The sequence below is a fragment of the Oncorhynchus masou genome, unplaced genomic scaffold (genome assembly GCF_036934945.1).
Source record: "Oncorhynchus masou masou isolate Uvic2021 unplaced genomic scaffold, UVic_Omas_1.1 unplaced_scaffold_2212, whole genome shotgun sequence".
NCBI lineage: Eukaryota > Metazoa > Chordata > Actinopteri > Salmoniformes > Salmonidae > Oncorhynchus > Oncorhynchus masou.
In genome coordinates, this window is record NW_027008687.1 from 60,001 (window position 1) to 73,739 (window position 13,739).

Below are 13,739 nucleotides of genomic sequence, written 5' to 3' on the forward strand. Positions count from 1 at the left end.
AGAATACCTGACCACTGTGACTGACCTTAAACAGAGAGTACACAGCGGCAGAATACCTGACCACTGTGACTGACCTTAAACAGAGAGTACACAGTGGCAGAATACCTGACCACTGTGACTGACCTTAAACAGAGAGTACACAGTGGCAGAATACCTGACCACTGTGACTGACCTTAAACAGAGAGTACACAGCGGCAGAATACCTGACCACTGTGACTGACCTTAAACAGAGAGTACACAGCGGCAGAATACCTGACCACTGTGACTGACCTTAAACAGAGAGTACACAGCGGCAGAATACCTGACCACTGTGACTGACCTTAAACAGAGAGTACACAGCGGCAGAATACCTGACCACTGTGACTGACCTTAAACAGAGAGTACACAGCGGCAGTTTGAGTCACAAAGAAATGGAGAAAGAAGAGAAAGAGAGAGAGAAGGAGAGAGAGTAGAGAGAGAGAGAGAGTAGAGAGAGAGAGGGGGAGAGAGAGAGAGGGGGGAGAGAGAGTAGAGAGAGTAGAGAGAGAGGGGAGAGAGAGAGAGAGAGGGGGGGAGAGAGAGAAGAGAGAGGGAGAAGGAGAGAGAGAGTAGAGAGAGGGAGAAGGAGAGAGAGAGTAGAGAGAGAGAGGGGGGAGAGAGAGAGGGGGAGAGAGAGAGTAGAGAGAGAGAGGGGGGAGCGAGAGAGAGAGAGGGGGAGAGGGAGAGAGAGAGAGAGAGCCTAATAGCATGTTATAGCTTGTCATAGCACTGAGAGATAAAGAGAGGAAGAGTCAGAGAGAAAGGGAGAGAAGTGGGGGAGAGAACTGTGACTTCTGGATTGAACATTCACCCTCTCTGACTTTTCTTGTCTAACCTCACCTTCTCTGTCCTCTCTAGAGAGAAGAAGACAGGGAGGCGAGAGATTCAAAGGCTTTTGTAGGACTAGTGTGTGTGTGTGTGTGTGTGTGTGTGTGTAATGATAAACTGTGACGGATCCTAATAAAAAAGAGGAGTTTAAAACGCTAGTCCTCTCCTCTCCTCTCCTCTCCTCTCCTCTCCTCTCCTCTCCTCTCCTCTCCTCTCCTCTCCTCTCTCTGGCCTGAAACACACACAGAGAACTCTCTATAACTATAAAGGGAAAGAGAGAGAAAGAGAAATAGAAAGGGAGGTTTTTGTTTCTTGTCTTTTTCACTTGCTTCGGCAATATAAACATGTTTCCCATGCCAATAAAGCCCATTTGAATTTAAATCAGTTATAAGAGATACTGAAAAAGAGAGAGAGAGATGGAAAGGCAGATGATAGATAAACTAATGGAAAGGGAGAAAGAGAGAGAGTGAAAAACAAGAGAGCAAGAGAGAGTTGGAAAGAAGAGGAATGGAGACAGTGATGGAAAGAGAAAGGGTGATAAAAATGGACAGGGAACGGTAAGGAGAGAGTGAAAGGAGGGAGGGAGAGAGGTATGCAGAGGAATGAACCAGCTCTCTTTAGCAGTGAGTATTCTGTCCTGCAGTCTGGTCTGTCTTCAATCTATATGGGGTCATTGAGGTCAACCTGTCTGTAATTCTCTTTCTCTTTATTTCTCTTTATTTCTCTCTATTTCTCTCTTTCCCTTTTCTCTTTCTTTCTTTCTTTCTCTACTTTTTCTCTACTTTTTCTCTACTTTTTCTCATCTCTCTGCATTCTAGGTGCCCCAGCAGGTGAGCTCTTCTCTCCTTCAGATTCATAGAAGACGAGAAAGAGAAATGGTGGAAGGAGGGTGAAAGGAGATGTTGAGAGAGTGAAAGATGGAAAGTGAGAGAATGAAAGAAAGAGGTTTTCCGGTCCCTGAGTCTCTAGTCTTCCCCTCAGCCAAGACTCAGCATGGAGTTGCTTCAATGACCAAAACACCACCACGGCCAACTCTCTCTCTCTCTCTCATGCTTCCTCTCTCTCTCTCTCTCGTGCTTCTCTCTCTCTTCTCTTCCTCTTCTCTCTCTCTCTCTCTCTCTCTCTCTCTCTCTCTCTCTCTCTCTCTCTCAATTGAATTAAATTCAAAGGGCTTTATTGGAATGGGGAACATTGCAAGTGAAATAGACAGCACACCGTAATGAAGTAAACGATCATGAATAAAGTAAACATTAAACAAAGTTTCAAAAGAATAGAGACATTTCAAATGTAATATTATTGGCTTTGTACAGTGTTGTAACAATGGTCACAAATCCTGCTGCTGTTATGGCACACTGTGGTATTTCACCATGTAGATATGGGAGTTTATCAACATTTGATTTGCTTTTGAATTCTTTGTGGGCTTGTTTAATCTGAGGGAAATATGTGTCTCTAATATGGTCATACATTTGGCAGGAGGTTATGAAGTGCAGCTCAGTTTCCACCTCACTTTGTGGGCAGTGGGCACATAGAGAGCCAGGTCTGCGTATCGTGGCTTATCCCAAAAGAAAGCATATGGTCAATGAGTCTGTACGTAGTCAAAGTCAGGTATTATGCCACTGTGCTCTCTGTTTAGGGCCAGAAAGCATTCCAGTTTGCTCAGGGTTTTGGTTAATTCCTTCCAATGACTCAAGTAAATATATTTTTGTTCTCTCATGACTTGGTTGGGTCTCTCTCTCTCTCTCTCTCTCTCTCTTTCTTTCTCTCTCTCTCTCTCTCTCTGCCAACTCTTCCCCATAACCTTGGCCCATTTGTTTGTTTACTAGTTAATTCAGAGAGCTGAGGTAAAAGAGACGAGCTGAGTAAATCTAAAGCCAGTAATTCACACTGTCTCAGACACATCCTGGTCTAAAAGGCCCAGTGAGTTCAACGGCTTTTTGTGAAACTAAAACATTTGTTCGTGTCAATGTGCATTTGATTACTTTTTTGGGAGGCCTGAACATTTCCAAAATGAGCTGAATCTACTATTATATGTGTGTGTCTCTCTCTCTCACTCTCTATGTCTCTCTATCTCACTCTCTATATTTTTCTCTCTCTATCTCACTCGCTATGTTTCTCTCTCTCTTTCTCTCTCTCTATCTCACTCTCTATCTCGCCCTCTATGTTTCTCTCTCTCTTTCTCTCTATCACACTCTCTATGTTTCTCTCTCTTTCTCTCACTCTATCTCACTCTCTCTTTCTCCCTCTCTCTATCTCGCTCTCTATGTTTCTCTCGCTCTCTATGTTTCTCTCTCTCTTTCTCCCTCTCTCTATCTCGCTCTCTATGTTTCTCTCTCTCTTTCTCCCTCTCTTTCCATGGGCGTGTGTGTCTTTAAGTCCATCAGAGTGGGTTGTAGATGCACAGCTAGTCAAAGCCTCAGGAGAGACTGGCACCATCCCTGACCATGAGCTCTATGAAGGACGCACACACACACACACACACACACACACACACACACACACACACACACACACACACACACACACACACACACACACACACACACACACACACACACACACACACACACACACACACACAGAGCCTTGGGCCTGTCAGGGTCTGTTGAGTTCCTCTGATGTGTATGTTAACCACATGGTGGATCTAAGAGAAGAGACAGGAGAGTTCCAGATCCAATGGTACACATTACTGTAGTGATTTTAACAAACAGTGACAGTGCAACGCCCTTTGCGGGTCTCCATCCTGGGTTTCCCCAGTTGCTAACAACTGCTCCAATAAGGGTTAATGATTTAAAGGCTAATAACAAAACAATAGTCAGTAATATAGTTGTATAGTCATACTGTGTGAGTGATGATTTAGTAATATACTGTAGTGATCACGGTTTTTGCCCCCAAATGGCACACTATTCCCTTCATAGTGTACTACTTTTGACCAGAGTACTTTGACCAGAGAACTTTGACCAGAGTACTTTGACTAGAGAACTTTGACCAGAGTACTTTGACTAGAGATGTTATGTACTTGAGTGAAGACCAAAAGTACTTTAACAGAACAGAGTTCTTAATGAAAAACAGAAGCATAAATCCTCTTGACTAGAGAACAAAAAGAACCAGATACTTTGACCAAAGACCTTTGACAAGGTGGAGCAAACGGGACCACAGCACTTTGACCAAACAAGAATCAGACACTGAAAGTAGCAGGAACAGAGAGAGAAATAGAGACCTAATCAGAGGGGGAAGAGAGAACAGGTGGGAAAGAGTGAATGAGCTTTAGGGAGATGTAGAACAGCTGAAGAATGAGAGACCAGAAGGTAACTTTGACCAGCAGAGAGACTGAAGAGAAAGGACAGGAACAGACATAACAAGACCAGTACCCCCCCACTCACCGAGCGCCTTTGACCAGAGAAACCTGGCGGCAACGGAGGAAATCATCGATCAGCGAACTCCAGACCGAGAGGGAACCCAACTCCTCCCAATTCCCAGACCACTTTCCCAACCCTAGGTACTGATGACCACCAGGGCGCATGTCCAAAATTTGAACCTGTAGAGACAAGGATTTGACCGAAGAACGGGCTTAACACAGGAGACATTTGACCAGATTTGACCAGAGTACTTTGACCAGAATACTTTGACCATGAAGCCAACTTTGAAGCTGTCAGGGAAGGTTCTGAGTGGAGAACTTCTGACCGCAACAATATCTAGGACCACTTTGCCCTCCAGACCTGAACTTTGACCTGGACTTTGAGCCAGGACTCGGCACTTTGGCTGGTAGAGCACTTTGTCCAGAGCACTTTGTCCAGGGGAGCTGTTCTGACCAAGACGCAGGGTTTGAAAAGAGCACTTTGACCAGAGCACTTTGTCCAGAGCACGTTAGACTGGGGATGAAAGCCGGACGAGAGACTGACGGAACAATCAAACGGCAAAACTTTGTCCAGAGCACTTTGTCCAGAGCACTTTGACTAGAGCAGCTGTCTTTGAATCCTAGATCAGTCGTAAGAATAACTGTCTTTGCTGATGAAGGCAGTCCATCAGTCCCATCAGGAATCAGGTCTTCTCCAGTGTTGGTTTGGGACTGCTGCTATAGTCTTGTTTTACCTGCCTCTCAATTCCCCAGACAGTCAACCCGGACAAACGCCCTCAGGAGAATCCCTGGGCCAGTCTGGCTGCCACTGACTAACCAACTATACTAGGCCTGGAGGAAATGACTGTGGTTCACACACACACGCACATACACACACACACACATGCACATAAACTCACACACACTCAAATGCACAGCGACACACACAGCCACACGCACACACAAACACACACAGACACGCACACTCACGGAAAAGTCCGGTTCCATCGGACAGCCCGGCTCTAGGGCAAAGTCCACAGCCAATGATGTCATCCGGGTGTGAAAAGCAAGATCAGTGATGTGTTTCCTGTGACCTCAAAGTGAAGACTAATTCCATGTTTCAGTAAAGGGTCTGCCTCTTTAAACTGAATAAGGTGGGGGATTCTAACGTAGTCAGACCATGGAATGCAGAGACACATCCATCTTAAGGCCCTGCTGCGAGGTGCACTGGTGTCAGCCTTATAAAGACAGCTAAACTCTTCTTTTACTGCAACTAGAGGAAAAATCACTTTCTCCTGAGTTGTCTTTTCCAGTCAGGGCCTCCCTCCATCTCTTTTCCTCTCTCTCTTCCCCGAAATTTGGGAAGAACCAGGCTCTCTGCCCTGAACAAAAAACCCGCCCTCTTTTCCTCTCTCTCTTTCCTGAGTCTCTTTTCCAGTCAGGGCCTCCCCTCCATCTCTCTCTTTTGTCTCTCTCTCTTTTCCTGAGGGTCGTCTTTTCCAGTCAGGGCCTCCCTCCATCAAATCTCTCTCTTTCCTGAGTCGTCTTTTCCAGTCGGAAGGAGCCTCAGTCCTCCATCTCTCTCTCTTTTGAACACCGTGCGCAGATCTCTCCTCTTTTCCTGAGTCAAGGCTTTTCCAGTCAGGGCCTAAACCCTCCATTCCTCTAGACCAATTAATAGAAGGGTTATGGTGCACTTTCCAGGGATGACCCAAAACAACTGAACTAGAAAAGAAATGGTTTCCTGATTACCAGAGACAGTTTTCCAGTCAGGGCCTACCCTCCAGGCCTGGGCTCCCTAACTGTCTGAGAGGAATGTCATTTCCAGGTCTCTCTAAAACAGCCCCTCCGCCCCAGAGTTTCACTGAGTCGGAGATGGACCTTTTCCAGTCAGGGCCTCCCTCCATCTCTCTCTTTTGAGCTCTGGCTTTTACTGGACTCTCTTTTCCTGAGTCTCTTTTTCCAGTCAGGGCCTCCCTCCAGGCTCATCCGAGCCGGCGGAGGAGGGTCTCTCTTTTCCTGAGTCGTCTCCTTTCCAGTCACGGATCAAACTCCATCTATGCGAATAGCGAGAGCTATTAAGGAGTCCAGACTGGAAGGAACCTCCCGGGGAGAGGATCTCATTTAACCTCTCTTTTCCAGTCAGTCTCTTCCAGCGAGCAAAGCCTCCCTCCAGTCTCTCTCTCTTTTCTCTCTCTCAATTTCCTGAGTCGTCTCTTCCAGTCAGGGCCTCCTCCCCAAAAACCGGTCAAAAACCCGTATCATCTCCTCCTTAAAGTCCTCTACTGGTTTCACTTCGCCTCCCAGATTGCCGTTCCACTCACGCGCCCGTCCGGTAAGGAGAGAAATGACGTAGGGCTGCGGGCTCTTTTCCTGAGTAAGTGTTTTCACAGGAATGAGGGCACTCAGTGGGCTCCATCTCTCTCTGATCCTTCCTGAGTCGTCTTTTCCAGTCACTTGGACGGCCAGGGTCTCAACCTCCATCAGACTCTCTCGTTTTCCTGAGTCTCTGGATTTCCAGTCAGGGCCGGAGCCCTCCATCTCTGATTCTTCTGTTTCCTGAGTGAAGTCTTTTCCAGTCAGGGCCTCCCTCCATCGTAGTCTGGAACTCTTTTCCTGAGTCTCTTTTCCAGTCAGGGCCTCTTCCTCCATCAGACACTGAAAGTCAGGAACTAGAGACCTTTTCCTGAGAATCGTTCTGGGAGATTCCAGTCAGGGCCTCAGCCTCCATCTCTCATGACTCTTTTCCTGAGTCGTCTAGAGAACTTTCCAGTCAAGGCCTTTCCACTCCATCTCTTTGACCTCTTTTCCTGAGTCGTCTCTTCCAGTCAGGGCCTCCCTCCATCTCTCTCTCTTTTCCTGAGTCTCTTTTCCAGTCAGGGCCTGACCCTTTCCAGAATCTCTCTAGAGCACTTTTCCAGAGCACTTTGTCTCACTTTGTCCAGAGCTCTTCTGAGTTTGAAAGATTTTCCAGCACTTTTCCAGCTTCTGGATTTTGGCACTTTGTACTTTGACTGTTTGTCCAGTGTTCAAGGGTGTCCCATCAGGAATGTGTTTGTAGGTTTGGGAGAAGAGTGTTTGGCTGCAAGAGGGATAACTAGGCCTGTGAAATGAAGGGCAGTAAATGCACATAAACTGTGCCATGGGAAAGGTATGCACACTGTGTGTGTCCATCGGAGAGAGCAAAGTCCACAGCCAATGATGTCATCCGGGTGTGAAAAGCAAGATCAGTGTGTAGTCCAGTGAGTTCACAGTAAAGGGCCCAGGATAAGTAGATAAGAGTCAACCATATAACACAAGGCCATGTCTGCGAGGTGCACTGGTGTTTATGAGCCTTCTTTTACTGCAACTAGAGGAAAAATCACTTCCTCCTGAGTTGTCTTTTCCAGTCAGGGCCTCCCTCCTCCTCCCTCTCCTTTTCCCCTTCCAGTCCCCTCCCCTCCATCTCTCCTCTTTTCCTCCTTCTTTCCTGAGTCTCTTTTCCAGTCAGGGCCTCCCTCCCCTCTCCTCCCCTCTCCTTCCCTCTCAGGGCCCTCCCTCCCCTTCTCCCCTTCTCCCTTGTCTCCTCCCCTTCTCCCCTTGTCTCCTCCCCTTTTCCGATCACCAGTCAGGGCCCCTTCTCCTTTCTCCTCCCCTTTCCTGAGTCAACTTTTCCAGTCAGGGCCTCCTCCATCTTCTCCCTTCCTCCTCTCTTTTCCTGAGTCTCTCCAGTCAGGGCCTCCCTCCATCTCCCTTTTCCTCCCCTTCTCCCCCTCTCCTCCCCTCTCTTTTCCTCCCTTCTCTTCCAGTCAGGGCCCCCTCCATCTCCCCTCTTTTCCTGAGTCCCTTTCCAGTCAGGGCCTCCCTCCATCCCCTTCTCCCCTCTTTTCCAGTCACCCTCCATCTCCCCTTTTCCTGAGTCTCTTTTCCAGTCAGGGCCTCCCTCCATCTCTCTCCTTTTCCTGAGTCCCTTTTCCAGTCAGGGCCTCCCTCCATCCTCTCTCTTTTCCTGAGTCTCTCCAGTCCCTCCCTCCCTCTCTCTCTTTTCCTGAGTCCCCTTCCTCAGGGCCTCCCCATCTCTCCTCTTTTCCCTCTCTTCCAGTCAGGGCCTCCTCCATCTCTCTCTTTTCCTGAGTCCCTCTTCCAGTCAGGGCCTCCCTCCTCCCTCTCTTTTCCTGAGTCTCCCAGTCAGGGCCTCCCTCCATCTCTCTCTCTTTCCTCTCTCTCTCTCTCTCCTTCTGAGTTTGAAAGATTTTCCCTCCAGCTTCTGGATTTTGGCAATGTATGTGTGTGTGTGTTCTAACGTGTGTGAAGGGCCCCTCCAGTGAGTTCACAGGGCCCAGGAGAGTAGATAGAGAAATATAACCAAACTCCCCCTTCTCCCCTCTCCCCCCTCTCCTCCCTCCCTCTCCCCCTCCCCCTCCCCCCCTCCTCCCCCTCTCCCTCCTCTCCTCCCCTTCTCCCCCTCTCCTCCCCTCTCCCCTCTCCTCCCCTTCTCCCCTCCTCCCCCTTCTCCCTTGTCTCCCCTTCTCCGATCACCTCCCCCCTCCCCTCTCCTCCTCCCTCCCTCCACTTCTCCCTTCTCCTCCCCCCCTCCTCCCCTCCCCTCTCCTCCCCCTCCCCTCTCCTCCCCCTCTCCTCCCCTTCTCCCCCCTGCCCTCTCCTACCCTCCCTACCCCTCTCCCCTCTCCCCTTCTCCACTCTCCTCCCCCCTCTCCTCCTCCCCTCTCCTCCCCTCTCCTCCCCTCTCCTCCCCTTCTCCCCCTCTCCTCCCCTCTCCCCTCCTCCACTTCTCCCTTCTCCTCCCCTCTCCTCCACTTCTCCCTTCTCCTCCCCTTCTCCCCCCTCTCCCCTTCTCCCCCTCCTCCCCGTCTCCTCCCCTTCTCCCCCTCCTCTCCCCCCCCCCTCCCCCTCTCCTACCCTCTCCTCCCCTCCCCTCCTCCCCCTCCCTCCCCTCTCCTCCCCCTCTCCCCTGCCCTCTCCTCCCCTCTCCTCCCCTTCTCCCCCTCCTCCCCCTCCTCCTCCCCTCTCCTCCCCCTCCTCCTCCCCTTCTACCCTCCCCTCTCCTCCACTCTCCTCCCTTCTCCCTCCCCTCCCCTCCTCCCCCTCTCCTCCCCACTCTCCTCCCTTCTCCCCCTCCTCCCCTCTCCTCCCCTTCTCCTCCCCTCTCCTACCCTCTCCTCCCCCTCTCCTCCCCCCTCCCCTCCCTTCTCCCCCCTCTCCCCCTCCTCCCCTCTCCTCCCCTTCTCCCCTCTCCTCCCCCTACTCCCCTTCTCCCCTCTCCTCCCCTCTCCTCCCCCCCCCTCCTCCTCCCCTTCTCCTCCCCTCTCCCCCTCTCCCCCTCTCCTCCCCTCTCCTGCCCTCTCCCTCTCCTCCCCTCTCCTGCCCTCTCCTGCCCTCTCCTGCCCTCTCCTCCCCTCTCCTCCCCTCCCCTCCCCTCCTCCCCCTCCTCCCCCTCCCTCTCCTCCCCTCTCCTCCCCTCTCCCCCTCTCCTCCCCCCTCTCCCCTCTCCCCTCCCCCCTCTCCCCTCCCTCTCCTCCCCTGTGTCCTCCCTCTCCTCCCCTCCTCCCCTTCCTCCCCTCTCCTCCCCCTCTCCTCCCCTCTCCCTCCCTCCCCTCCTCCCTCCCCTCCCCCTCCCCTCCTCCCCTCTCCTCCTCCCCTCTCCCCTCTCCTACCCTCTCCTCCCCTCCCTCTCCTGCCCTCTCCCCTCTCCTCCCTCTCCTACCCTCTCCTGCCCTCTCTCCTGCCCTCTCCTACCCTCTCCCTCCTGCCCTCTCCCCCTCTCCTCCCCCTCCTCCTCTCCCCCCTCTCCTCCCCCCCCTCTCCTCCCTCTCCCTCCTCCTCTCCTCCCTCCTCCCCCTCCCCCCTCCCCTCCCCTCCTCCCCCTCCTACTCCTCTCCTCCCCTCTCCTGCCCTCTCCTGCCCTCTCCTACCTACTGTATTAACAGACAGTGTTATGGTTGTTTGAGGAGTCTTGTATTGTAGCTTTGTTCAGGTATAATTCCCTCTAAAAAGAGAATCATTTGAATGAAGGATCACAGCTTTAGACACTAGCCTCTGCTTTGAGCAAGATTAAAATGCCAGTGAGAGAGATAGATAAAGAGAGGGGTAGAAGAGGGGGGACGAGAGAGATAGATAAAGAGAGGGGTAGAAGAGGGGGACGAGAGACATAGATAAAGAGAGGGGTAGAAGAGGGGGGGACGAGAGAGATAGATAAAGAGAGGGGTAGAAGAGGGGGAACGAGAGAGATAGATAAAGAGAGGGGTAGAAGAGGGGGGACGAGAGAGAAAGAGAGAGAGAGACAGGTGACAGGAGAAAGGGGAAAGTGAGTTAGAGAGATAGGGGTGGTAGAGAGAGTCACAAAATAATGAAAGGAAGGAAGGAAGGAAGGAAGGAAGGAAGGAAGGAAGGAAAGAGAGATGTGGGGAGAGTGAGAGAAAGAGTGACTAAAGAAAGAGAGGAGAGTCAGTGAGAGAGGGGAGGAGAGGGGGAGGAGAGGGGAGAAGGGGAGGAGAGAGGAGGAGAGGGGAGAAGGGTAGGAGAGGGTAGGAGAGGGTAGGAGAGGGCAGGAGAGGGTAGGAGAGGGCAGGAGAGGGTAGGAGAGAGGAGAGTCAGTGAGATGTGGGGAGAGTGAGAGAAAGTGTGCCATCACAGCAGAGAGGAGAGAGAGAGTCAGTGAGAGATCAGGAGAGTGAGAATGCTGTAGGCTTTAAGGATATCCTAATGCCTCCAGCACAGTAAGCCTCTGTCTCCCCAAACCATTTTAAAAACCAGACCAAACGTAAACACGGCCCTTCACACAGGGCTCAGAGGGGTTAGGGGTCCTGTGACTGAAGATAAACCACGACATTAGAGATATGGTAAAGAACAGGGGACTTTCAGACATGGGGAGCTATACTGAGGACACCTGATGTTGTATATTACAGCATGTGCCAACATTACTATGACAACAGGCCTTCTGAATGTATTCCTATAATTAATGCTATCTGCTCTTACAATCTCATGTCACAATTAGACGTCCATCCAAGTTTCTCAAACGTCAAATTTCTAAGTGTTCAAGGTTAAGTTTAGGCATAACCTCAGAATGTTTAAGGTTATGGTTAAGGTCAGACATTAACTCCACATTTTCTCAAGGTTAGGTGTTAACTCTGAATGGTTTAGGTTAGGGTTAAGGTCAGACATTTACTCCACATTTTCTCAAGGTTAGGCATTAACTCTGAGGTTAGGGTTAAGGTTTGGGATAGGCTTAAAAAAATACATTAAAAGAAAATGTTCTTTCTCTGGATTGGAACTCTTGGAATCAGTGGCAGAAGCTTACGCCCATCCGCCATCCCCGTCCCTCATAGCAAAACACTCACTGTTGCCCCTATTGGCCGGTTTCACATCATCTCCCGATATCCTCAGACATGGATGGAGGTCGAATACTGTATCACAAGTAACCTGGCTGGATTAATGATAGGTCGTGCGTGCGCGCGTCTGTGTGTCTGTGTGTGTGTGTGTGTGTGTGTGTGTGTGTGTGTGTGTGTGTGTGTGTGTGTGTGTGTGTGTGTGTGTGTGTGTGTGTGTGTGTGTGAAGACAGTTGTATTGCCTGAGTGGAATTCTCTGTAGGATCACAGCTACTTTATAAAAGCCATAAGGAAACATACATCCAGGAGCACTAACTGTTTCTTTCACTGCCACAGTCAAGTCTGGCCTCTGGACTTTACAACCATACAACTTTCAAAGACACACAATACAGATGGAGGAACTTCATTTGGGCCAGTTTGATACACCAGGAAAATAATCCTGCAGTAACAGGAAGTGTGAATTACTATGTGGGTTATAATTCATGTCATTTCTGTGTAGGTTTTTTGTTAGAGCAAATAAAGTCTGAAATGTTAAAGTGGAAATGACAAACTTTAGATGGATTTAATAAAGATCCTACATCTGTAAGAGTGCGTTCCAAAGGACACCATGTTCCCATTTTAGTGCACCACTTTGACCAAGGCCTATAGAGCTGTGGTCAAAAGTAGTGTGCTATATAGGGAATAGGGTTCCATTTGGGACGCACATTATGTGTAAATATTTATCTCTGTATTGGAACGTAAGACGAGAGCCACACTCTGTCCATGTAGTCAGACAGAACCTGTCAGTTAAATATTGATGTATCCTCTGAGAGGATGACTTGAGGGGAGGAGAGTACAGAGGAGGCCCCTAGTAGATGTGTTGATTATTATCAAATCTAATAGCTTGACACACACACAATCATGCACACACAGGCACGTATGTACGTAAGCACACACTCACTGACAGGCACACACACACACGTACACAGACACACACACACAGACACACGTACACACACACACGTGTCTCAGCTTGCCTGGCCCGCTAATCATGGCCACGGCTCACACACTGAGCCGGCTTACAGACACACACACACAGACACACTGAGCCGGCTTACAGACACACACAGAGCGGAAGGCAGGCTGCAACTCCGCATGTACAGACGAGAGATAAATTAACACAGGAAAGATCACAGTCCAATCCTAACCTTTCAACCATTAATGGAAACCTCCACCTACTACAAGTTTGAATAGACACACACAAACAAACACGTATACACACATATACACGTAGCCACATACACAAGCACACACACACACACAAGCACACACACACACACACACACACACACACACACACACACACACACACACACACACACACACACACACACACACACACACACACACACACACACACATACATTAGCAAGCAATCTTACCTGGAGAGAGATCCCCCTCACTCTGCTCCCCCGAGTCGGAATCCATTTTCTCCTCCTAAACTCTGGACAGAGAACCTCTTATTCTGTCTCTCTCTCTCTCTCTCTTTCTCTCTTTCTCTCTCCCACTCTTCCACAGCGAGTTAGCTTTTTCCCCTCTCTTCTCTCGTTTTTTTGTTGCTCTATCGCGCTTTTCAGAGGCAGTGAAACTCTCCTCTCTGGCTGGAACACAACAGCTGAGTAGGGAATAGCTGTGCTGGCTGAAAGCCCTGATTTGCTGAGCTGTACCTCTTTTGCTCTTTATTTTTTTGCTCCCTCTTTCTCCCTCTTTCTTTCTCTCTTCTCCCTGGCTCCCTCCCTCACTCGCTAACTGTGCTGCCTCTTTCAATATCTCTCTTCCTCTCCTCTTCTTTCCTCCTCCTGTCCCTCCTCCCTCCGTCATTCTGGTCAGTCCTTCCCTCCCTCTCTCCCTCTCTTTCCTTCCCTCCCTCTCGTTTTCTCTGGGCTGTCACTCTGTCACTCTTCCTCAGCGCTCTCAATATCTATCTTTATTTTCTGTCACACTCCCTTTCTCTCCTCCTGTGCTCACTCCCTCTCTGCAAGCGCTAACCCCCTCTCTCTACATGTGGTCTCTCTCTCTCTCTCTCTCTCTCTCTCTCTCTCTCTCTGATCATTAAGTTATGTGTGCGTTTCACTGTGGGAGAGGAGAAACTGAAGCCAGTAGCAGCAGTAGCTAGTTTTTTCACCACCAGCTCAATCCCCTGCCTTCCCTCTTTCTCCCCCTTCCCCTTCGCTCCTCCCCTTCCCTCCCAATT

At 49.9% G+C, this 13,739-nt stretch overlaps 1 pseudogene; it reads right to left on the bottom strand.

Moving 5' to 3' along the window:
- The window catches only part of LOC135533095 (tumor necrosis factor alpha-induced protein 8-like protein 3), a 61,623-nt pseudogene extending 48,095 nt beyond the window's left edge, over positions 1–13,528 (bottom strand).
- Between the last annotated feature and the right edge of the window lie 211 nt (positions 13,529–13,739).